This window comes from Lithobates pipiens, unplaced genomic scaffold (assembly GCF_037356315.1).
Source record: "Lithobates pipiens isolate NorthernLeopardFrog02 unplaced genomic scaffold, aLitPip1_a1.2 Scaffold_1, whole genome shotgun sequence".
Classification (NCBI taxonomy): Eukaryota; Metazoa; Chordata; class Amphibia; order Anura; family Ranidae; genus Lithobates; species Lithobates pipiens.
The window spans coordinates 128,022,255-128,047,355 of record NW_027507685.1 but is presented as its reverse complement, the minus strand read 5'-3'; the positions used below and the strand labels follow the sequence as shown (position 1 = coordinate 128,047,355).

The 25,101-nt window shown below is 43.7% G+C and overlaps 1 protein-coding gene across 1 annotated transcript in view; it reads left to right on the top strand.

Annotated features, from left to right (window-relative positions):
- Nucleotides 1-24,674: 24,674 nt before the first annotated feature.
- LOC143974755 (metabotropic glutamate receptor 6-like) overlaps nt 24,675-25,101 on the top strand; it is a 195,750-nt gene continuing 195,323 nt past the window's right edge. Inside the window, exon 1 of the mRNA XM_077476477.1 lies at nt 24,675-24,781. The gene's annotated coding sequence lies outside the window, so the exon portion shown is untranslated. The remainder of the gene's footprint in view (nt 24,782-25,101) is intronic.

Here is a 25,101-nt window from a genome sequence, read left to right as displayed (position 1 = left end):
ATGGACTAAATGGAGTAAAGTGGGCCCTCCATAATAGATCCAAACTAAAACAAGAACAGATTGATTATATACTTGAAGGACTAGAGCTGGCTATGTCCCACAACCATTTTTGGTATAAAGGCAAACACTATGTCCAAACTAAAGGAGTAGCAATGGGGGCTAAATACGCACCCAGCGTGGCAAACCTCTTCCTGGACCATTGGGAGGAAGAACAAATTTATGGAGTCACTAGAAAAAATATCAAGATGTACAAAAGGTACATAGATGATATTTTAATTATCTGGGGAGGCACCAACTTGGAACTACAGCAATTTTTAGAGGAGATAAATCAAAACATTTATGATATTACGTTCACAGGAAGTTGGGACAACCAGAGCGTAGACTATCTGGACTTACAGATTTTTAAAATGGATGGATCCTTGGGCACTAGAACCTTTTTTAAGGCCACGGATAGAAATGGCTACATTCCTACCTCAAGCTGCCATCACCCAAGATGGATTAGTAACATTCCTAGAGGACAACTTGTAAGATTATACAGGAATTGCACAAAAAAAGAAGATTTTAACAAACAGGCCGAGGTCATCATTAATAGGTTCATCAGTAAAGGATATAAAGAAACCCAACTAAGGGCTCTCAAAGATAATGTATTAAAAATGGACAGGAAACAATTGCTAGAGAGCAAAACAAATACCAAGAAGACCAGGAATATGGAAACCGCCTTCCTGACAGGTTTCAATAGACAACACAAAGAGATAGAAAAGATTATCAAAAAACGGTGGCCTATTTTAAAAACAGATGACGTACTAAAACAAATCTTGCCCAATAATCCCTCTTTCATATACAAAAAAGCTCCCAACTTAAGAAATAATTTAGTGAAAAACACGATAGACCCCCCACGACAAATCAAAATCGCCGAACATCTTAAAGGCTTTTTTAAATGTGGCCAATGTCTTCCCTGCCGTATAAGTAAGAAGACCAGTAGAAAAATTACAAAATTCACTTCAACTACCAACGGGAGAGAATTCAACATTAAGGAACTCATTTCATGCAAAAGTACGCACGTTACGTACATTATAGAATGTCCTTGTCATAAACAATACGTGGGTAGAACCACAAGAGAATTGCATGTGAGAATCAAAGAACATATTAAGAATATTAGGAAAGGATATGACAAACACAGTGTCTCACGTCACTTTAGAGACTTTCACAATCAAGATCCGAAACAGATGATCTTTTATGCAATTGATAAAATCAAGGGACATTGGAGGGGAGAAGATATGACCAAGAAAATTTCCCAAAATGAAACCAGATGGATTTTTAATATGGAAACATTGCAACCAGATGGAATGAACATAGACTTGGACCTCAATTGCTTTTTAACCAATTTTTAACCAATTTTTAACCGACTTCTGTCCTAACACATCGTGTGGAGATCGAATGCAATACAATCAACAAGGTCTTTAATGAAAAACTTATGTTCTATGTTCTATTACCCTAATGTCCCAAACACTTTAATTCTCCTACCCAACGCAAAAATAGCAACACTCCTATTTTTATTGTTAACCATATTCTATTCTACCTTTTTAACAAAAAAGTTTTTTAACATATAAGTCTTTTAATATACATGGTTTTAATATATACATTTTTAACATGTTTCATATATTGATAGCTTTCTATACATATGCATATTTCATTTATTCCATATATCCCTATTTACGTACATTTTGTACACATTACCTTACTGAAATTTGCCATCACAACTGAGGACGAAAGAGTTTTTTTCCCTTCCTCTAAATGTATCAAGCATTCTAGTCCTTGGGCAACATAGCATATAGTCTAATATTTCAAAAGTAATACACCAAAGCCTGTCAAATATAAATTTTTCCATTCAAAAATCTCTGGAACCCAACTAGCCTCCTTCACATTTGAGATGAAGTCTAATATAAATTTAAGGTTAATTTTAATTTTAATTTCAATTTAGGCAGTACCGATTTAATTTACCTTTAGATTCCATAATAAGACATATACACATAGACTAGTCCCCCCTTCTAGTCCTTCCTTCAAATTTCTCCTCTGATTTTCAGTCTCCTTTTTATAGATTTTTATGGTAATTTTTTAATTAATTTTTTATTTTTATTTTAAATATTGCCAAACTATTGTAATTCCATAAATATTGTCAAAATATTGTAATGGCTATATAATTTAGGTACATTATTTTTATCTTTGTTCTATGGTTACATCAATTTATGTGTGCGCATAAAGGTGTTATAATAACATATATTCCACTTAAGTAGGAATAGTGCCCAATCTGCGTTTAACAAACAACAGCAGGCACAATGATATACTGCCTGCTGGGCCGGCATAACAACAGGCTTAGTATTGACAATTCCCCCAACCAACATGGCGGCCGGGCCGGCATAACAATAGGCTTAACATTGATAATTACCTTAACAAACATGGCGGCTGTGACCCCGCACATGCGCGATTGGTTACTACACCCTATAAAAGTGGAAAGGTGTATGAAGATGGCCGCTCCAGATGACGTCTGAATGACGAAACGCGTAGGGCGTGGCCAGATACGTACACCTTCAGCACAAACGGCGTGTCAGCCGAGTGGATGTTCCGAACGCTTTTAATACAATACGTGTTTTTTTCGTACTAAATGTGAGTATTTTTAAGGTTGTTTCAAATAAACTGAGTTTCAAACATACTACACCATGGACAGCCCTCTTTTCTATCATATGTAAACGAGGTACAACATCCCCACGGAAGAACGAAGGATCTCCCCAGCAGCATAGCAGAGACAGCCCAAGAAGCGACACAGTGGCTTATACTGTGGAGGCTGATCCACCCCGGACGGGGTCATATCTCTGGTGAGAGCAAAATCCATAAACGTTCACTGCAAACGTTCACTGCGAACGAATATCGAAGTCACTTTCTTCACTTACTTTTTTCACCACCAAATATTCGTTTCATGTTTAAATATCAATTTTAAACTTTATTCAATTGGACTTTCGTATTAGACTTGTCACCGCAAGATTTTTTTTTTTTTTTTTTTTACTTTTTACTTTCTGGACTAAAATATTTTTAATCTTTTATTATTTTTCATTTCCTCACTGTATTTAATTTTCTATTTTTCAATTTTCTTATTGTGGTATTTTTGGCATGTTTTGAGATTTGACACAGTGTGTTTACACCCACCACCCCACCAGTATTCACGTTTATATAGGTTTGATTGTTCCCCTTGTGTCCATTCATTTGGTTGTGCTACAATCATAGTCACAAGCAACTCTAGTAGCTTTCACTATTAAGTATTGATTGATTCATGATAGTTTTACTAATTATTTATCTAAATATTTATTTATTCACCTTTACCTAATTTGAGTGGACCATACAGTTTTATTGCATTTACTAACCAGCAGGCTGAAAATTTATATTCACTTTGCATTCACTATTTAATAAGGACTAACCCCCAGCACTTTATTATTTATTATTTATTATTTATTGATTTTACTATTGATTTTACTATACAGTCCATTAAGGTTTCTCGCTGTTTTTTAAAAAATACTAGCCAGCAAGCTGGAAAATTTGTACAATTTTATTTATATTATTTTACATTTTATATTTTTTAGTGAGTTTTATAAGGTATAGCGCCACATCTATTTTCCTTCTTTCCCCTAAGTGACACATAATGGGCTACTGTGCGATGCATAGTAGCCCATTATGCTTTACCTTTGCAGGGAGACAAAGAGGAAGTAAACCCATCAGGGTTTACTTCCTCTTTAAATCATACAGTAAACTTAATAATAGCATGCAATGCCAAGCTGCGGTTTTCAAAGCAAGTCCTTTCTTGTATTAGAAGAGGCATGGACGGCAGAGAGAGAGACATCATTTTGCCCCTGTACAAATCATTAGTAAGACCTGATCCTAGAAAATGCAGTTCAGTTTTGAACACCAGTTAACAAAAAGGATATCGGGGAACTGGAGAAAGTGCAGAGAAGGACAACGAAACTTATAAGAGGTATGGAGGAGCTCAGCTTTGAGGAAAGTTTAGAGGAACTGAATGTAGTCTCTCTTGAGAAGCGGGGGATATGATCAACATGTATAAATACATAAGTGGTCCATATAGTGAACTTGGTGTTATTCACTTTAACCAATTCAGCCCCGGACCATATCGCTGGTCAAAGACCAGAGGACCACTTTTTGCGATTCGCCACTGCGTCGCTTTAACTGACAATTGCGCGGTCATGCCACGTGGCTCCCAAACAAAATTGACGTCCTTTTTTTCTCACAAATAGAGCTTTCTTTTGGTGGTATTTGATCACCCCTGTGGTTTTTATTTTTTGCGCTATAAACAAAAATAGAGCGACAATTTTGAAAAAAACAATTTTTTTTTACTTTTTGCAATCAGTGCTATACAAATGCAGTGAAAGGGTTAACCACTAGGTGGCAGTGTAGGGGTCAAGTGTTCCTAGGGGTGTGTTACTAACTGTTGGGGGCTGGGCTTTAATTTAGTGAACACTGATCTCTGCTCCAATCACATGGAGCAGAGATCAGCGTCACTAGTTGCTAGGCAGAACGGGGAGATGCTGTTTATAACGGTATTTCCTCGTTCAGCCGCCCCGTGAGACGATTGCGGGTATGCCTGCGGCGATCGGGTCCGCGGGACCCGCGACTGGACTCACGGGGGTCCCGACCAGCACGCGAGCAGAGGTGGGGCGGCAAATTTAAAGTGACGTACAGGTACGCCCATTTGCCTGCTCATGCCATTCTGCCGACGTACATCGGCGTGCACTGGTTGGGAACCGGTTAAGGTCATCACAAAGGACAAGGTGGCACTCTTTATGTCTGCTGCTCTCTGAGTCCATACACGGTTAGCATTGGCTTTCACCTTCAGAGTGGCGGCCAGCGGCAGAGATAATAATTACAGGCAGATGATCCCTGGGTGCTGAGGGGGCACTTAACAATGTGAGTAGATTTTTATTATGTGTTGATATGTTTTAATGAAGACATTTTTGCGTGATGATATCCCTCTCTGCTTTATACACACGTTGAGCTCCAACTGGTCTCGTTGAGCTCCAACTGGTCTCGTTGAGCTCCAACTGGTCTGTGTAAAAAGAAACAGCATTAAGGACACCTAGCCACACAAATTGAAGTTGTGGAAAGCTTTCTTTTGATCCCTTTTTGCATAAGCCATATGAGGTCAACTAGATTTGGTGAATCTGGAGCCATTGGGGTTGGGGCACAGTGCACATGGAGTGAATTGAAGTGGAATTGCGCTGCACTGTCACTTAACCACTTGCAGACCGGACCATTTTGCTGGTCAAAGACCAGACCACTTTTTGCGATTCGGCACTGCGTCGCTTTAACTGACAATTGCGCGGTCATGCGACGTGGCTCCCAAACAAAATTGACGTCCTTTTTTTCCCACAAATAGAGCTTTCTTTTGGTGGTATTTGATCACCCCTGCGGTTTTTATTTTTTGCGCTATAACCAAAAATAGAGCGACAATTTTGAAAAAAACGCATTATTTTTTACTTTTTGTTATAACAAATATCCCCCAAAAATATATTTAAAAAAATGTTTTTCCCTCAGTTTAGGCCGATACGTATTCTTCTACATATTTTTGGTAAAAAAAATCGCAATAAGCGATTATTGATTGGTTTGCGCAAAAGTTATAGCGTTTACAAAATAGGGATAGTTTTATAGCATTTTTATTAATAATTTTTTATTATTTTTTTTACTAGTAATGGTGGCGATCAGCGATTTTTATTGTGACTGCGACATTGTGGGGGACCCATCGGACATTTTTGACACATTTTTGGGACCATTGTCATTTATACAGTAATCACTGCTATATAAATGCAGTGATTCCTGTGTAAATGACACTGGCAGTGAAAGGGTTAACCAGTGGGTGGCAGTGTAGGGGTTAAGTGTTCCTAGGGGTGTGTTACTAACTGTGGGGGGGTTGGGCTTTCATTTAGTGAACACTGATCTCTGCTCCAATCACATGGAGCAGAGATCAGCGTCACTAGTTGCTAGGCAGAATGGAGAAATGTTGTTTACACAGCATTTCCTCCATTCGGCCGCTCCGTGAGACGATCGCGGGGATGCCCGCGGCGATCGAGTCCGCGGGTCCCGCGACCGGACTCACGGGGGCCCCGACCAGCGCGGCATTGAATATTGGACGTACCTGTACGCCAATTTGCCTGCCCGTGCCATTCTGTCGACGTACATCGTCGTGCGCTGGTCGGGAAGTGGTTAAAGAGCACTGACATCGATCATTAGAGGATGTGATTGGTCTATATACCAATACATTTTTCAATGAAAACTTTGCCTTTGTTTATCACAATAGACTTTCTTATTTGAATGTTTGTTGAATTTTTTTTTTTAATGGAGTCATGGGTTGCACTTTAATTATTCACTGGCACTTTTTGGCACATTTTACTTGAATGCTATTTGTATCAAACATTGTATTTATTTAATACCTTCATTACTTATTTAGGCTCTTTTGTTTTTGGATATAGGCAGCACATGTTGATGTATACCATTTATCTCTTAGGCCTCTTTCACACGGGGCGGATCAGTAATGATCCGCCCCGTGATGATCCGCTCGCTCAGCGGGGATCGCTCCGTTGTCCCCGCTGAGCCGGCGGCGGACAGGGCGGTCTCCGCACACTGTGCAGGGACCGCCCTGTCAGCTCTCCGCTTTCCTCTATGGGGATCGGATGAGCACGGACCGTCTGCCCGTGTTCATCCGATCCGCTCTGCAGACGGACAGAAAAATAGGATTTTCCTCCGTCTGCAGAATCGGACAGTTCACGGTAAAACACAGGCCAGGTGTTAAGATGGGAAACATAGATGTCCTATTGGGTTCACTTCTGTTGGGCCACAGGTGTTCCAACCCTGGGGTTGAAACAAGGGGGGTATATATGCAGAGGGAGCCTGGGACTACAGCCAGTCCCTCTATTTAAATAGATCTGTATAGATGCTCTGTAGCCGATGCTCTGAGCATGTAGCCTATCCAGTGCAGTGTTCCTGGCCATCTTCCTGCTTCTGGTGACGTCATTTCTGTGTGGTCCACACTTGTTCCATTGGATTTCATGGTGACCACAGGATGTTCTACAGACCTCTATCTACTCCAGAAGCCCATGGATACAATGCAAGGACATTAGGAGAAACCTGAGTGACACTTTACTACAGATGAGCATATTTTAACATATCCTGTGAGTGTTTTGTATCTTTGCTGTTAAACCGTTTACACTCAGGAGGCGCTTCATGTCTTTCCATACTTTTCTTCATTCCACAGAGCTGTTTTTCTCTGAGGATAGCTGCCGCCATTATTCTATTATATGGATTCATGGACTTTAAGTTCTATAAGACCCCTTTCAAACTGTGGGTGTTTTTCAGGTGCTAAAAATAGCGCCTGAAAAACGACTCTCCTGCAGCCCAAGTGCTTTCACACTGGAGCGGTGAACTTGCAGGACTTTAGAAAAAGTCCTGCAAGCAGCATCTTTGGAGGAGCGGTGTATATACCGCTCCTCCACCACTCCTACCCATTAAAATGAATGGGCACCGCTGCTGAAGCGCCTGCAAAGCACTTCGGCAGTGGCTCTACACTGGCACATTTAACCCTTTCTTAGGCTGCTAGCAGGACGAAAAGTGCAGCTAAAACGACGGTAAAGCGCTGCTAAAACTATTGGCACTTTACCCCGGTGCCAGTGTGAAAGTGCTCTTAGTATTGCTTATGGACTATATTATTTCCTGTCTTGAATGTGCCTTAGTAGAGAAATAATATCATCATACCTTAAATTCATTCTATTCCACAATGTTTAAATAAACAAATAAATTAACCAATTCAATCAGATCAGATCAATTACAGTGCCTTGGAAAAGTATTTGTAGCACCCTGGAGTTTAGGTAGGGTTGCTCCTCACAAATTTACTTGCCAGGAGTAGTCAACCTGTTTGATTGTTAGACATCCATTGATTTCTCCCTAAGTTTTTCCTTGTCGCACCTTTATCTTCTACCACTAGGTGGCCGGGTACTTGGTAGTACTAGATATGAGAAGGGCAGCTCAAGGTCAGGTTATGGGTATATGTGGTATCTCAGCCAATGGGCAGGGGTTTTCTTGAATTCCTTGGCCTGTTGGGAGAACCTATATATTCGGGTGGAGTCAGGTGATCTATGTTCTGTGCTATCTGGACGGCTGTCTGGGTGGACGTGTCATGTTGCCCCGGCCTGCTAGGCCAGAGACTGGGCCTTTCCTGGGGGCATCTGGCTGCTAGGCTGTCTGAGGGCCTATCCAGAAGCAAGAGAGCAGAGCATGGTTGGGATTGTGGCTTGCAGTCCAACCAGGAGCCGCCAGTGGTCAGAGGTAGAGGGGAAGCTGTCGCCACAAAGGGACCATCCACCTTGTTACCAGGGACCACAGTGAGTAACTGAAGCAAGTACCGGAGCCATATTCTCACCACACATGCACAGTGGAGAATCTGGAAACTTCAGACAGTGATCAAGTCAGGGACCCAGCCAGCTAGGGACCTAGCAGAGTAGCGGGGGTGACGCTTGAGGAAGATACCTCCTTAAGATTGGAGGAGCTCAAGGGATTCAGTGGCAGTGAATCAAGGGGTCTAGTGAGAGAGACTGGGAGCTCAGTGTGCTATAGAACTACAAGGAGAAGTTGTAGTGAAGGTGAAAGAACTGTTACGTTTGTGTTAGGAACTGTTAAAGACTGTTGCCAAAGTAGACAGCATTCTTGCACATGCAGATGTGGCTTCTTGCTGGAGGCCTTTCCTTGCATGGCTGTTCTCTTATTGAAGTCTCAGGGTCTGCTAATTGAACTTGCAACTACTCAAGGGTGTTCTGGCCCTAACCCTCTTTCCCCAATAAAAGTTTGTAAGAGAAATAAACATCTCTTTTGCATTCAAGAAGTACATCTCTTTTACATTCAATAACTTCCACCTTGCACCCACTATGCCTCATAACCCACCACATATAGAAGGATGTCAGCTATCTCTTGCTACATATTCATACCCCTTGAAATTTTCCACATTTTGTCATGTTACAACCAAATACATAAATGTATTTTATGGGGATTTTATGTGATAGACCAACACAAAGTGGCACATAATTGTGAAGTGGAAGGAAAATTATAAATGGTATAAATTTTATGTACAAATAAATATCTGAAAAGTGTGGCGTGCATTTGTATTCAGCAAGTCTTTTTGGGGATATCTCTACCAGCTTTGCACATCTAGAGTGACATTTTTGCCCATTCTCCTTTGCAAAATAGCTCAAGCTCTGTCAGATTGGATGGAATCTGTGAACGGTAATTTTCAAGTTTTTCCAGAGATTCTCAATTGGATTTAGGTCTTGACTTTGACTGGACCTTCTATCACCTATATATGCTTTGATCTAAACCATTCCATTGTAGCTCTGGCTGTATGTTTAGGGTCGTTGTCCTGCTGGAAGGTTAACCGCCCATCTCAAGTCTTTTGCAGACTCTAAGCCCTTGTACACGCGGTCGGAGATTCCGACGGAATGTTTCCTATCGGACCGTTTTGTCGGATATTCCCGACTGTGTGTGGTCTGCATCGGACTGTTTCCGTCGGAATGTCCAACGGACCAAGTTTTCCAACTTTCCGGTAAAATTTTCCGACAAAATGCTCCTAACAGACATACTCCGATCGTGTGTAGCCTACTCCAACGGACAAAGTGCCATGCATGCTCAGATCAAATTCCTAGACCAAAGCTATTGGCTACTAGCCTGAACGTAGTCCCGTCGTAACGAAATAACGTCATCACGTTATGTACAATCGGATTTTCCGAGAACTTAGTCCGACCGTGTGTATGCAATATCACTTCCGGACCTCTTCCGGAATTAATCCGTCGGAATTACTCAGACGGATTTGGTTGTCAGAATCTCCGACCGTGTGTACAAGGGCTAACAGGTTTTCTTCTAAGATTGCCTTGTATTTGGCTCCATCCATCTTCCCATCAACTATGACCAGCTTCCCTGTCCCTGCTAAAGAAAAGCATCCCACAACATGATGCTGCCACCCCCATGTTTCACTGTGGGGATGGTGTGTTCAGGGTGATGTGAAGTGTTAGTTTTCCACCACACATAGCATTTTGCTTTTAGGCCAAAAAGTTTAATTTTGGCCTTCTCTGACCAGAGCACCTTCTTCCCCATGTTTGCTGTGTCCCCCACATGGCTTCACACAAACTGCAAATGAGACTTCTTATGACTTTCTTTCAAGTTTCAACAATAGCTTTCTTCTTGCCACTCTTCCATAAAGGCCAGATTTGTGGAGTGCATGACTTATAGCCGTGGATCTCTGAAGCTCCTCCAGAGTTTCCAATGGCTCTCTTAACTGCTTCTCTGATTAATGCTCTCCTTGCCTGGCCTGTCAGTTTATGTGGACGGCCATATCTTGGTAGGTTTGCAGTTATACCATACTCTTTCCATTTTCAGATGATAGATTGAAAGGTGCTCCATGAGATGTTCAAAGTTTGGAATATTTTTTTAGAACCCAACCTTGCTTTAAACTTATTCACAACTTTATCCCTGACCTGTCTGGTGTGCTCCTTGGCCTTCATGATGCTGTTTGTTCACTAAGACCCCTTTCACACTGCTAGCTTTTTTTCAGGCACTACAGCACTAAAAATAGCGCCTGTATATCGGTGAGGGCTTTCACACTGGAGCGGTGCGCTGGCAGGTTGTCACAAAAGGTCCTAACAGCAGCTTCTTTGGAGCGGTGAAGGAATTGAAATCAATGGGGCAGCGCTGCGATAATGCTGGCAAAACACCAAAGGGCAGATTTATCTACATACGGATTTAACACCCCTAAAAATAGTACAGCTTTACCGCTGACGCCCGCGGTGGCTCGGTGTGAAAGCCATCTAAGGTTCTCCTACACTTTTCAGATATTTCTTTATTAACCACTTCAGCCCTGGAATAATTTACCCCCTTCCTGACCAGAGCACTTTTGCGATTCGGCACTGCGTCGCTTTAACTGACAATTGCGCGGTCATGCGACGTGGCTCCCAAACAAAATTGACGTCCTTTTTTTCCCACACATAGAGCTTTTTTTTTGGTGGTATTTGATCACTTCTGTGGATTTTATTTTTTGTGCTATAAACAAAAAAAGAGTGACAATTTTGGAAAAAACGCATTATTTTTTACATTTTGCTATAATAAATATTCTCCAAAAATATATAAATGTATTTTATTGGGAAAACATTTTTTTCCTCAGTTTAGGCTGATACATATTCTTCTACATATTTTTGGTAAAAAAATCGCAATAAGCGATTATTGATTGGTTTGCGCAAAAGTTATAGCGTTTGTAAAATAGGGGATAGTTTATGGCATTTTTATTAATATATTTTTTTTTTTTCTAAATGGCAGCGATCAGCGATTTTTATTGTGACTGCGACATTATGGCAGGCAAATCGGAACGTTTTTGACACATTTTTGGGACCACGGTAATTTATACAGCAATCAGTGCTATACAAATGCAGTGATTCCTGTGTAAATGACACTGGCAGTGAAAGGGTTAACCACTAGGTGGCAGTGTGGGGGTTAAGTGTGTCCTGGGGCGTGTTTCTAACGGTGGGGGAAAAAACAAACAAGATATTTGGGGGGCACACCCTAAAAAAATGCATAAAGATGGTGCTGCCATAAGACCATACAACAGAACAAAAATATTACAGCGCACACATGCAAAACTAACATTTACCTCCAGCAAGGCTTTTTTAAAAAGCCTAGACATTTTCAAAAAACACCTCTAACTGTGGGGGGTGTCTGTGTGTGACACATCACTGATCTCTGCTCCGATCACAGGGAGATCACAGAGATCAGTGACACTGTCACTAGGCAGAATGGGGAGATGCTTGTTTACATTAGCATCTCCCCATTCTTCCTCCCCATGAGGCGATCGCGGGTATCCCTACAACGATCGAGTCCACGGGCCCTGCGACCCGACTCACAGAGCTTGCCACGTCCTGCTGGCCGTCTCTTAAAGGGCAACGTACAGCTCCGTGATTACATGATTCTGCCTGTATGAGCCCTTTTGCCGACGTATATCGGCGCGAGGAGGTCGGCAAGTGGTTAAAAACTACTGTTGGCAATTTCAGGTGCGACCTGCATAGACATATGACATATGTGCATGAAGTTGCACAGATGTCAGCCAAGTCTCACCTGAAGTCGCACTGACATGCGGCTTTAAAATTTCAAGTGAAGTTGTGGGATTTCAAAGCCACATTCAGTGTGAACCAGGGCTAAATATGTAGAATCATGAACCAGTGTCAGTCAGCAGTAGCAGCCAGATAGTAGGTGTCGGTGAGGGACATTAGACCATCGACTAGAGTAGGGATGAGCTTCGTGTTCGAGTCGAACATACGTTCGACTCGAACATCGGCTGTTCGCCCGTTCGGCGAAGTCCGAACGTTTTGGTCCGTTCGCGCCAAATTCGTGTGGTGCTCACGGCCCACAATGCACTGCGATGGTGCAGTGCATTGCTGGATCATGATTGGCCAAGCATGCACTGTGACCCCACATGCTTGGCCAATCGCAGCGCCAGCAGTGAGGAGAGCCATGATTGGCCACAGGCAGGATGCCTGTGGCCAATCATAACTCAGGCTGTGTACTGCACGCCCCACACTATATAAGGCCGCCAGCGCGGTGGCCTTGTGTAGTGTGTTGGCGTCTGAAGCAGTGGGTGTGCTGTGTACCTTCAACACAGTACACACCGATCGTTTTCGGCCGATTTTCGATCTTGCTGTTGTGTAGTGGTTGTTGTCTGCGTTCCCTGACCGCAGTATACACCGCTATATTCACCTCACCTATATAGCTAGTGATCTATCTTTTATAATAGAGCTTGCAGTCAGTAGTGTTAGGAGCTAGTGCATGCTGTCTGCGTGCTCTGTACCCAGTACATACCGCTATATCCACCTACATAGCTCTTCTCTATTTGAGCCCACTTGCCATCTGCAGGAATTATTGGAAGTTGTGTGTGCCTCCAGCACAGCACAGTATACATCTGTATATACCCCTTTATCTCTGGTGTTCTATAATAAAGGCATCTGCAGGAGTTAGTGGGTGTTGTGTGCCTCTAGCACAATATACACTACCCAACTGCTTTTTTACCCAACTCCCTTCAGGCCATTACCATGTCTTGAAGGCCAGCAAGGAGAGGCAGACAGGCGCGAGCCGATAAAAGAGGGCAAGCAGGCTCTGTGTCTAGAGACAACAGTGCTGGTCGTGGACGCGGTGCATTGTCATCAGCACGTGGCCATGGGACACGCTTCTCCTTCTTTTCGGCAGCTGGACATGTTGAACCGCAACATGCCAACGACTTGGTAGAGTGGATGACCAAGCCCTCTTCATCCTCCTCATCCTCTCTCACCCAGTCTCAGGGTACTAGCAAAGCAGCTGCCAACGCATCGTCTTCCCTCCTCAATGTCATCATCAGTGACTCCTTCCCTAGACCCACCACGTCCTCCTGAGGAGTCTCCTGAACTCTTAGAGCACAGTGTTGGGTACATGCTCCAGGAGGATGCCCAGTGTTTTGTAGCCTCTGATGATGACACTCAGCTAGAGGAAGGCAGTAGCGTGAATGCAGAGAGAGGGGATGCTCAAGAAGGACAGCAATCTGGCAGTCATGTTCCACAAGCTGCAGCATACTGCCAGGTTTGCTACAGCGATGAAGAGGGAGGGGATAATGAGGGCACTGACTCTACGTGGGTGCCTGGTAGGAGAGAGGAGGAGGAGGAGGAGGCACATGTCCAACGAGGCAGGATGCCCTCCGGGGGCCAGCTTAGGGGCAGCACACTGACTGAATCACACTGCAGAGCTCCGCCTGTGCAGGGCGCTGCCTCTGCACGTTATGCTAAAAGTTCTTTGGTGTGGGCCTTTTTTGAGACGAGTGCATCAGATCGCACCGCTGCTATTTGCAACATACTGTATGTCTCAAGCGTATCTCGCGTGGCCAAAACATCAGCCGCTTGGGCACCACATGCTTGACCAGACATATGTTGACCTGCCATGCAGCTTGTTGGCAAGTGTACCTCAAAGACCCACACCAAAGAATAAAGCGGCCCTCTCCTTGCTCCTCATCAGCTGGCATCTTCAACCCCACTAGACCTTCAGTCCTCTCTGAAACCTGCTCTGAGAGGAATGAAGGTGTAGAATTAGGTGTGTCACAGCCAAGTGCTTCCGGGCACTCTGCTAGCAGTACACCCACGTCCGATTATAGCAGGCAAATGTCCCTGCCCCAGCTGCTGGACCGGCGAAAGAAGTTCACTCCCAGCCATCCACATGCCCAGCGGTTGAATGCTAGCTTGGCTAAATTGCTAGCACTTCAACTGCTGCCTTTTCAGTTGGTAGACTCGCCCCCCTTCCGTGAGTTTGTACAATGTGCGGTTCCTCAGTGGCAGGTCCCCAAATGCCACTTTTTCTCACGGAAGGCGATTCCGGCTCTCTACCGGCATGTGGAAGGCAATGTCCTTGCCTCGCTGGACAGGGCGGTCAGCGGTAAGGTGCATATTACCGCTGACTCATGGTCCAGCAGGCATGGACAGGGACGTTACCTGTCTTTCACGGCCCATTGGGTCACTCTTCTGGCAGCTGGGAAGGATGCAGGACAAGGTGCAGTAGTGTTGGAGGTTGTTCCGCCACCACGCCTCCAAAATGCTACTATTGGTTGTGACACACCTCTCTCCTCCACCCCCTCCTCTTCTTCTTCCTCCATGGCCTCTTCCAGTGCTCTGTCCTCAGAACCAGCGTTGCTCCGTAGGCGTTCCAGGGGCTACGCAAGTACGCAGGCAAAACGATGCCATGCCGTGCTTGCGCTGGTTTGTTTGGGGGACAGGAGCCACACTGGGGTGGATGTTTTGTCAGCTCTGCAGGGGCAGGCCGAGAGGTGGTTGACGCCACGCCAGCTTAAGCCAGGAATGGTGGTTTGCGACAATGGCACCAACCTCCTCTCCGCCCTCCGACAGGGACAACTGACCCATGTGCCCTGTGTAACTCACGTTCTTAACCTGGTGGTGCAGCGGTTCTTGGGCAGGTACCCCGGCTTACAGGATGTCCTGAAGCAGGCCAGGAAAGTCTGTGTGCATTTCCGCCGATCATTTAATGCCTGTGCTCGGCTGGCTGAGCTCCAAAAGGAGTTGAACCTGCCCAAGAACCGCCTTATATGTGACATGCCCACCAGGTGGAACTCAACGTTGGCCATGCTGCAGCGGTTGCACACGCAGCAGAGGGCCATCAATGAGTACCTGTGCGACTACGGCACCAGGACAGGGTCAGGGGAGCTCGGTTTTTTCTCACCACGCCAGTGGGGCATGATCAGGGATGCATGCACTGTCCTGTCACCGTTTGAGGAGGCCACAAGGATGGTGAGCAGTGACAGTGCATGCATCAGTGACACTGTACCTCTTGTCCACCTCTTGGAGCATACGCTGCGTGGAATAATGGACAGGGCACTTGAGGCAGAACAGAGGCAGGAAGAGGAGGACTTCCTTGCCTCTCAAGGCCCCCTTTATCCAAATAGTGTTCCTGCTGTGCCACCCATCACACAGGAAGAGGATGAGGAGGAGGAAGAGGAGGAGGAGGATGATTGTGTCAGCATGGAGGTGGAGGCTGGCACTCAGCAGCAGCAGCAGCAGCAGTCTTGTAGGGATGATTTACAGTCCCAAGAAACACGTGGACTTGTACGTGGCTGGGAGGAGGTAGCTGCGGATCATGTTGTCCTTAGTGACCCAGAGGACTCCGGACTGAATGCCTCAGCTAACCTACGCTGCATGGCCTCCCTGATCCTGCAAAGCCTGCGGAAGGATCCTCGTATTCTTCGGATCAAGGAGAGGGACTATTACTGGCTGGCCACTCTCCTTGATCCACGGTACAAGGGTAAGGTTGCCAACCTTATCTTGCCATCGCAGAGGGAGCAGAGGATGAGACATCTCCGGGAGGCCTTGCAGAAAGGTCTGTGCAATGCGTTCCCAGAGACTGGGAGGTTACAAACTCCTGGTCCTGGACAACGTGTTGCTGAGGCATCGGTCAGAAGGAGCGGTGGGGAAGGTGGCCGTCTGACTGATGCCTTCAGACAATTTTTTAGTCCGCAGCCCCAAGGTATGATCGGTTCCAGCAACCATCGCCAGCGTCTGATTTACATGGTGCAGGAATACCTAGGGGCAAGGTCAGACTTGGACACCTTTCCCACCGAAAATCCTCTGGCTTACTGGGTCTTGAGGATGGATCACTGGCCAGAGCTTGCACAGTATGCAATTGAGCTACTGGCCTGTCCTGCATCCAGCGTTCTTTCGGAACGCACCTTCAGTGCTGCTGGTGGCTTTGTTACCGATCACAGGGTGCGGCTGTCTACCGAATCAGTTGATCGACTGACCTTCATCAAGATGAATCAGTCTTGGATCACCCACAGCTACCAAGCACCTGAAGCTGATGTAACCGAATAATTTTTTTTGAAATATCACATCCCTTCAAGACTGCCTATGCTGATGCTGAGTGACTGTCCTGTTATGTTGATTGTCTATCCTCTTCCTCCTCCGATGATATGTTGGAAGAACATTTCTGTTTCTGGGTGATGCCATCAGCCCAATTTTTCTGCCCCTGTTTAACAGCGGCGTTTAAGTACAATTTTTGATGCAATGCTTTGCAGCAGGGCTAATTCCTGCAATAAAACAAGAGTATATGGGAGAGGTTGCAGTGTTGTGGGACCAGCACCAGTGCCTAAGGCCCAATTTTTCTGCACCTGTTTAACAGGGGCGTTTAAGTACAATTTTTGATGCAATGCTTTGCAGCAGGGCTAATTCCTGCAATAAAACTAGAGTATATGGGAGAGGTTGCAGTGTCGTGGCACCAGCCCCAGTGCCTAAAGCCCAATTTTTCTGCCCCTGTTTAACAGGGGCGTTTAAGTACAATTTTTGATGCAATGCTTTGCAGCAGGGCTAATTCCTGCAATAAAACAAGAGTATATGGGAGAGGTTGCAGTGTTGTGGGACCAGCACCAGTGCCTAAGGCCCAATTTTTCTGCCCCTGTTTAATAGGGGCGTTTAATTACAATTTTTGATGCAATGCTTTGCAGCAGGGCTAATTCCTGCAATAAAACTAGAGTATATGGGAGAGGCTGCAGTGTCGTGGCACCAGCAACAGTGCCTAAGGCCCAATTTTTCTGTCCCTGTTTAACAGGGACATGTAATTACAATTCTTGATATAATATTTCACAGGAGGGCCCGTTTCTGTGCCCACCCAGAGTAACTGTGAGGACTTATAGTGTTGTGGCACCAGCACCACAACCACCAAAGGTCAATTTTTCTACCACTGTTCAACACTGGCATGTAATTACAATTCTTGATATAATCGTTCACAGCAGGGCGCTCCAGCGCCCATCAAGAGTCACTTTGAGGGCTTACAATGTTGTGGCAAAACCAACACCTTGTTCCGCCATTTCTGCAGAGCATATAGGGCAGGCCCCTACTTTCAAACATCCAACTTACAAACATCTCCTACTTGCAAACGGAAGGAGACAACAGCAAGTGAGATGAAAAAAGATGGACGACAAAACAAATTATACAGGGGTGATAACCCTTCCCTATGTTTTCCAAAAAGCTTAAAATTATTTTTTTTTTGACTGGAGCTACACTTTAAAAATGTACCAGTTGAAAATTACAAACAGATTCAACTTAACACAACAAACCTACACAGTCCCTGTCTTGTTTGCACCGCCTGTATACTGCTGTTCTGAGTATATAGGGCCTGGGGGCCACATGCATTTTTCTTTTTTTAATATGGGTACGGGGTTCCCCTTAATATGCGTACAAGTCCCAAAGGGGCTGGTAATGGGCAGGGAGGGCTACCCATGCCATTTTTCTCAATGATTTTCAACCATATTGCAGGAACCAGATATAACATTAAAACCGCAAGCAGCTTTAAATGACGTTATTTCCGTTAAATGTCATTTTGTGCAGGGACTGTTCTAAACACGGGAAACACGTGGCACTTCACAGGCATACTACAGACACCCCCCAGGCACCATATTTAAAGGAATATTTCACTTTTTTTCCACTTTAATCGTCATTAAAATCAGTGCTCCCGCCAAAACGGCCGTTTTCAAAACTTTTTTTTGCATTGACCCATGTCCCCTGGGGCAGGAGCCAGGTCCCCAAACCCTTTTTAGGACAGTATCTTGCATATTAGCCGTTAAAATTAGCACTTTTAATTTCGAACGTTCGAGTCCCATAGACTTCAATGGGGTTCTAACGTTCGTACGAATTTGGGGTCCGTTCGAAAGTTCTGGTGCGAACCGAACCAGGGGGTGTTCGGCTCATCCCTAGACTAGAGGTAAGTATTGCTGACTTTTTATTTTGTTTTATTCTAATATACTGTTGAAATACAGTACATTTATCTATCTACACTTAACATATTAGGTTTATTTTAACCATGAAAGGGAAGCCTGCCGTTTTATTTAGAAGTTGAATAAGGAAAAGATTAACCTTTTAACCACTTGCCGACCGGCTCATGGCGATATACATCACTAACGTGGCACAGGTGCGCAAAACAACATACCCATACGTTGCTGCGGCTAGCGGGCAGCGCACGGGTGTGCCCACGGGTCCTGCGGACTTGATGTTCTCTGTGGTCCGCGATCGTGACGCGGAGACACGTGACACAAGGCATTTCCTGTTCTAGCAAGATGACGGGGATCTACTGCTCCCAGTGATTGGGAGCAGAGATCTCTGTCATGTTCTAGTGAGCCCATCCCCCCCTACAGTTAGAACACACCCAGGGAACACACTTAACCCCTTGATTGCCCCCTAGTGTTTAACCCCTTCCCTGCCAGTGACATTTACACATTAATCAGTGAATTTTTATAGTACTGTATAAATGCCAGTGGTCCCAAAATAGTGTTAAAAGTGGCCGATCTGTCCGCTGCAATGTCGCAGTCATGATAAAAATCGCCACCATTACTAATAAAAAAAATTATAATAAAAATGCCATAAACCTATTTTGTAGACATGATACTTTTTCTTTTCTTTTTTTTAAACCAATCAATATACGCTGATTGCGATTTTTTTTTCTTCTTTTTTTACCAGAAATACGTAGAAGAATACATATTGGCCTAAACTGAGAAAGAAATTTGTTTCTTTATATATTTTTTGGGGATATTTATTATAGCAAAAAGTAAAAAAATCTTGCTTTTTTTTCAAAATGTTCACTCTTTTTTTGTTTATAGTGCAAAAAATAAAAACCGCAGAGGTGATCAAATATCACTAAAAGAAAACTCTATTTGGTGGAAAAAAAGGACATCAATTTTGTTAGGGTACAACATCACACAACCGCGCAATTGTCAGTTAAAGCGAAGCAGTGCCGCATCGCAAAAAAGGTCTTGGTCAGGAAGGGGGGAAATCCTTTCGGGGCTGAAGTGGTTAAGGGCTGATTTTGTATAAAAACGCAGGACCAACACTGTGGGCAACTCAGAACATATCACTTCTTACCATGGATTTCAACATTAGTATAGCTAATTTTCAATTATGTTTGCAAGAGAATTTTAGCATGTGAGTGAATCAAATCCAGGCTGATAATTCCAAAGTAAAGTGTTCTCAGCACTTTGGTCCCTGTGTGTAAATCTGCGTGACTACCCATCTAAAGCAGAGTATAGATATTATGCTGCTTTTCAGTCAGTAAGGCTTGTTTACTATGAGATGGCAAAATAATACTGTGTGCGATAACTCTCATCAACAAGTCAGTTCTTAATAGTTTTTCACACTCAGGCGGTGAAAGTTGAGTTCTACTTAATCACTGTGGGTTGCCTTGCCTTACAGATTGTTTTTTGTTTGTTTTTTTGCAGTCCCAAAGGCCTCTGTGTACAGAGACCACATGTTAGGTTACAGTGGCTGTGTACGCAAAAAGGATTGCTCTGATTTACAGATGTAACACTGTATGAGCTTCTGGGTCCCTCGCTGCCAAATTAAAAAGCTTCTTATTAATTATAAGTAAGATGATGAGGTGGGGGCCCGTGTAGTATCATGCAGCCGGTGGGGTATAATTAATATGAATACACAACATTCGATGAGGCAGGGATTTGGGGGATGTTAATCGGGCGCAGGCAGCTGCCTCCCATCCAAGGATTACAAGCACAGATTGGTACTGCTCACACAAAGCCTCCATCCATTATGCATTATTACATGACCCAGTGCTGGCACCACCTCCATCGTCTATGCTTTTCTGGTTACTGGCATTTACATGGATCTTGCTTGTCATCTGTGACTTCAGACAGATGCTGCCTTTTTTTCAGGTCTCTGCTACTGAGTGCTTGGAAATTTTAATGTTAACTAACTGCAACTCGGCCATCTTTATATAGGTAGAGTACAAAGAACATGCTTAGCTAATACTTCCCATAGGTGGTTTTTATTTGAACAACAGCAGAGCTGGGAAAACTGCATCAGGGATGATTCTGATGCACATATGAACAAGATTGTATCCTCTAAACACGACTACTGGCCTGGCTTTGTAACAGATCAAGTTCTGTTTGCTACAGTTTTAATTAAGCCATCACGGCAGTCTGTGTGTATTCCAGCACAGCATTAGTTATGTTTATTGTTTTTCGTAATTTTTCGTAATACTGCAGCACTTGATTGAGTAATAAATAAAAGAAAGTGCACTGTCTTCTTAAAGTGGTTGTAAACCCTTACAAACCACTTTGACCTACAGGTAAGCCTATATTAAGGCTTACCTGTAGGTCCAAGCAATATCTCCTAAACCTATATGGTTTAGGAGATATTTGCCCGAAAACGGGCACCGCTGTCTACGGCGCATGCGCCGTAGACAGCGGCGCGCAGGCGCACTGAGCGCGGCATTCTCTGCGACGGTGCTGCCGCGCGTGTCGGCTCCCGTGCGCATGCGCGGGAGTGACATCATCGCGGCTTCGCCGAATGACAACGGCGGAGCTGCGAGACCCCACCAACAAGATGGATGCGGCGGACTACAGGGGACAGCGGCGACTTCGCTGGCTCCTGTGTCAGGTAAGTGACACATAATGGGCTACTATGCGATGCATAATAGTCCATTATGCTTTGCCTTTGCAGGGAATGAAAGAGGAAGTAAACTCATCAGGGTTTACTTCCTCTTTAAGTAACAATAAATTAATAAAGTAAACACATGTGCATGTGATGAAACCCTATTTCATAATTGAAAAACTCATCAAAACTGTGCAAATGGGACAAAATATATACAATGCCTTGCAAAAGTATTCGGCCCCCTTGAACTTTTCAACCTTTTGCCACATTTCAGGCTTCAAACATAAAGATATAACATTTAAATTTTTTGTGAAGAATCACCAAGTGGGACACAATTGTGAAGTGGAACGAAATCTATTGGATAATTTAAACTTTTATTAAAAATACTTTCAGTGCAGCAAACTCACTCCAGAAGTTCAGCGAGGATCTCTGAATGATCCAATGTTGTCCTAAATGACTGATAGTGATAAATAGAATCCACCTGTGTGTAATCAAGTCTCTGTATAAATGCACCTGCTCTGTGATAGTCTCAGGGTTCTGTTGAAAGCGCAGAGAGCATCATGAAGACCAAGGAACACACCAGGCAGGTCCGTAATACTGTTGTGGAGAAGTTGAAAGCCGGATTTGGATACAAAAAGATTTCCCAAGCTTTAAACATCCCAAGGAGCACTGTGCAAGCGATCATTTTGAAATGGAAGGAGTATCAGACCACTGCAAATCTACCAAGACCTGGCCGTCCCTCTAAACTTTCAGCTCAGACAAGGAGAAGACTGATCAGAGATGCAGCCAAGAGGCCCATGATCACTCTGGATGAACTGCAGAGAACTACAGCTGAGGTGGGAGAGTCTGTCCATAGGACAACAATCAGTCGTACACTGCATAAATCTGGCCTTTATGGAAGAGTGGCAAGAAGAAAGCCATTTCTCAAAGATATCCATAAAAAGTCTCGTCTAAAGTTTGCACACAAGCCACCTGGGAGACACACCAAACATGTGGAAGAAGGTGCTCTGGTCAGATGAAACCAAAATCAAACTTTTTGCCCACAATGCAAAATTATATGTTTGGCGTAAAAGCAACACAGCTCATCACCCTCAACACACCATCCCCACTGTCAAACATGGTGGTGGCAGCATCATGGTTTGGGCCTGCTTTTCTTCAGCAGGGACAGGGAAGATGGTTAAAATTGAGGGGAAGATGGATGCAGCCAAATACAGGACCATTCTGGATGAAAATCTGTTGGAGTCTGCAAAAGACCTGAACCTGGGACGGAGATTTATCTTCCAACAAGACAATGATCCCAAACATACAGCAAAATCTACAAAGGAATGGTTGACAAATAAACGTATCCAGGTGTTAGAATGGCCAAGTCAAAGTCCAGACCTGAATCCAATCGAGAATCTGTGGAAAGAGCTGAAAACTGCTGTTCACGAACGCTCTCCATCCAACCTCACTGAGCTCGAGCTGTTTTGCAAGGAAGAATGGGCAAGAATTTCAGTCTCTCAATGTGCAAAACTGATAGAGACATACCCCAAGCGACTTGCAGCTGTAATCGCAGCAAAAGGTGGCTCTACAAAGTATTAACGCAAGGGGGCCGAATAATTTTGCACGCCCCACTTTTCATTTTTTTATTAGTTAAAAAAGTTTCAAAAATCCAATAGATTTCGTTCCACTTCACAATTGTATCCCACTTGTTGGTGATTCTTTACAAAAAATACAAATTTTATATCTTTATGTTTGAAGCCTGAAATATGGCAAAAGGTTGAAAAATTCAATGGGGCCGAATACTTTCGCAAGGCACTGTACATAAATCAAAATAAAATATGACTAAAAAACTGTTCATTAATCACTCATGGTCAAAAAACAAAAAATCTTATGAAGTCCAGCCACATGCATAACAAAGTGCTCTGTGCGCTGATATAAAAAGTGCTCCAGTTCTTAAGGTGCTGGTAAAATAACATGTCCTCTTACCAGACTGCAATGATCTCAAGTTATAGTTCTATGGTTATAGTTCTATGGGCTTATTCTGTATAGCTTGGAGGAGCTGACGCTCTCGCCCTCGGATTTCCACACAGCTCAGTGACCCCAATGACCAGGAATAACAGCGTTTGTACACACACTGTAAGGATCATTCTGAACAGACGATGATAAAGCTACTAGTGTGTTTGAGGACAGAAGCATTAGGCACACCATAGCGGGAACTTGCATTACCACTTGTGGTTTTGTGGCCAATTTTCATGCAATTCCATGTGTTGCACATAGGGCAGCCTATTCAATTCAGTGTGCTGCCCTATGCATGTTTGTCGCTAAAAAGAAGCTCCTCCTCCTTTTTTGGGCAACAAGCTTTACAAGATTTTTAATGGAGCTGTTTGAAACAATTGCCATGCTTGTCATGCTTTTGCAGCGCTTGCCACGTGATGTGGAATCTCAGACAGAATAGTGTCAATTCGGCCCATGATTCCAAATCGTCATGTGTGAATGGGGCCTAAGAAAAGACCTGTACTGGAAGACAGCACCTCCAAATGCTAGTTGCCTGGCAGCTTGCAGCCTCAATACTTTCTGAGGCATTTACCTGGAACAAGTATTTAGCTAGCAAAGTATAAGCTCCTGCTCTGCATGCTTGCCCCTAGGCAATGATTCAGAGAGTTTTAAAGCCTTTTGGAGCAGCATAGCAGACAGGAAACTAACATTTTCAGAAGGAGGGTTTAGTAATGGAAAATTACATGTATTCTAAGCACAGGTTACCTCTTAACCCTGGGAGAGAATTATACACACTCCATTTGGATGGGGTATCTGAGAAGTTATTCCAGAACCTGAACACAGCAACTAGAAAATCAAATGTATCTGCTTGGTTGTTACAGACAATAGCACCAGATTTCCATGGCATAGAAGCAGTTAGTATTGTAAATGTTCAGCAAAATGTTACCTTCATGTATCACATAAAGGTAAAGTGGACTGCTGTATTAGTCCTCATTGACACCACTGCTATTGATTCCTCTGAACTGGTCTTCTGCCTTCCTTGTGTAGGTTTGTTTCTGTCGTTTTTACTAACATGCCCTGTTCTGAAATCCAGTGGAAAGGGATTTGCATTACTTATAGCAACCAATTGCCATTAAGCATTTATTTTGTCATCTGTCTCATAAAGATGATAGGTGAAGGCTTATTTATTAATATGGCTTTTTCTTTTGTAATCAAAAAGCACACCTCATGCCACTATTTAATGTTTTGCTCTAAAAATCATGTAAATTCAGCACATACTGTCCAAGCTATTGAGTTTTTCTGACCTATATTACCCACCATCATTACTGTGCTTCCATTTACATCTGAAACATTTACTGTCCTAGACCGTTTTAAGAATCTGTCTGCCACTCCAGTATGGACTCTGCCCTTAGGCCTGCTTTTTTGAGTAATTATGTTCGTCTTTATTCTGGGTCTTCATAGGCTATTTGTTCCAGACAATAAGAAGGCACTCAGTGCCAGAGTTGGCTAAGCCAGGGCCGCAGGCTGCTTACAGCCTATTATTTCTGGCCTTTGGTAGTGGCTGTTACTGCTGCCTCAGTGCCCCCTATACTAACCTATGAGTAATTTCTGCCTCTTGGCTTAAACACCTCTTACATGTTACTTGCACATAAAATCGCCTTACAATATTCAGTAAGATGTAAGATCGGAGGGCAGCTTTGTCTGAGAGGTTCTGATATTTCCATGTACTGTAGACGGGAATTTAGGACGGGCATCTACAATACAAGCAAGTAAGTTTTCTTGTATAATCAATTACTTTGATTTGCAAATATTTAATGTTCTTGTTTGAAGGGTATGACCACCCAAAAGTGATATTTCAGTTGTGCGTATTTGGTGGCAGGTTCAATTATTTATATTTGCAGACTTATTTTCTCTCTCAGGGGCTCAAGTGTGAGATCTCTGCCCCCCTTGCCACATAAACGCATAGTAAACACATTCAGACTTAGGGAATGCAGATAAATAGATCTGACTAAACTGGCTTCAAACTACTTCTGGGTCAGTGAATCTGAAATTACCAAATCCCCCAGGGGGTCAGCAAGACAGCCAGACA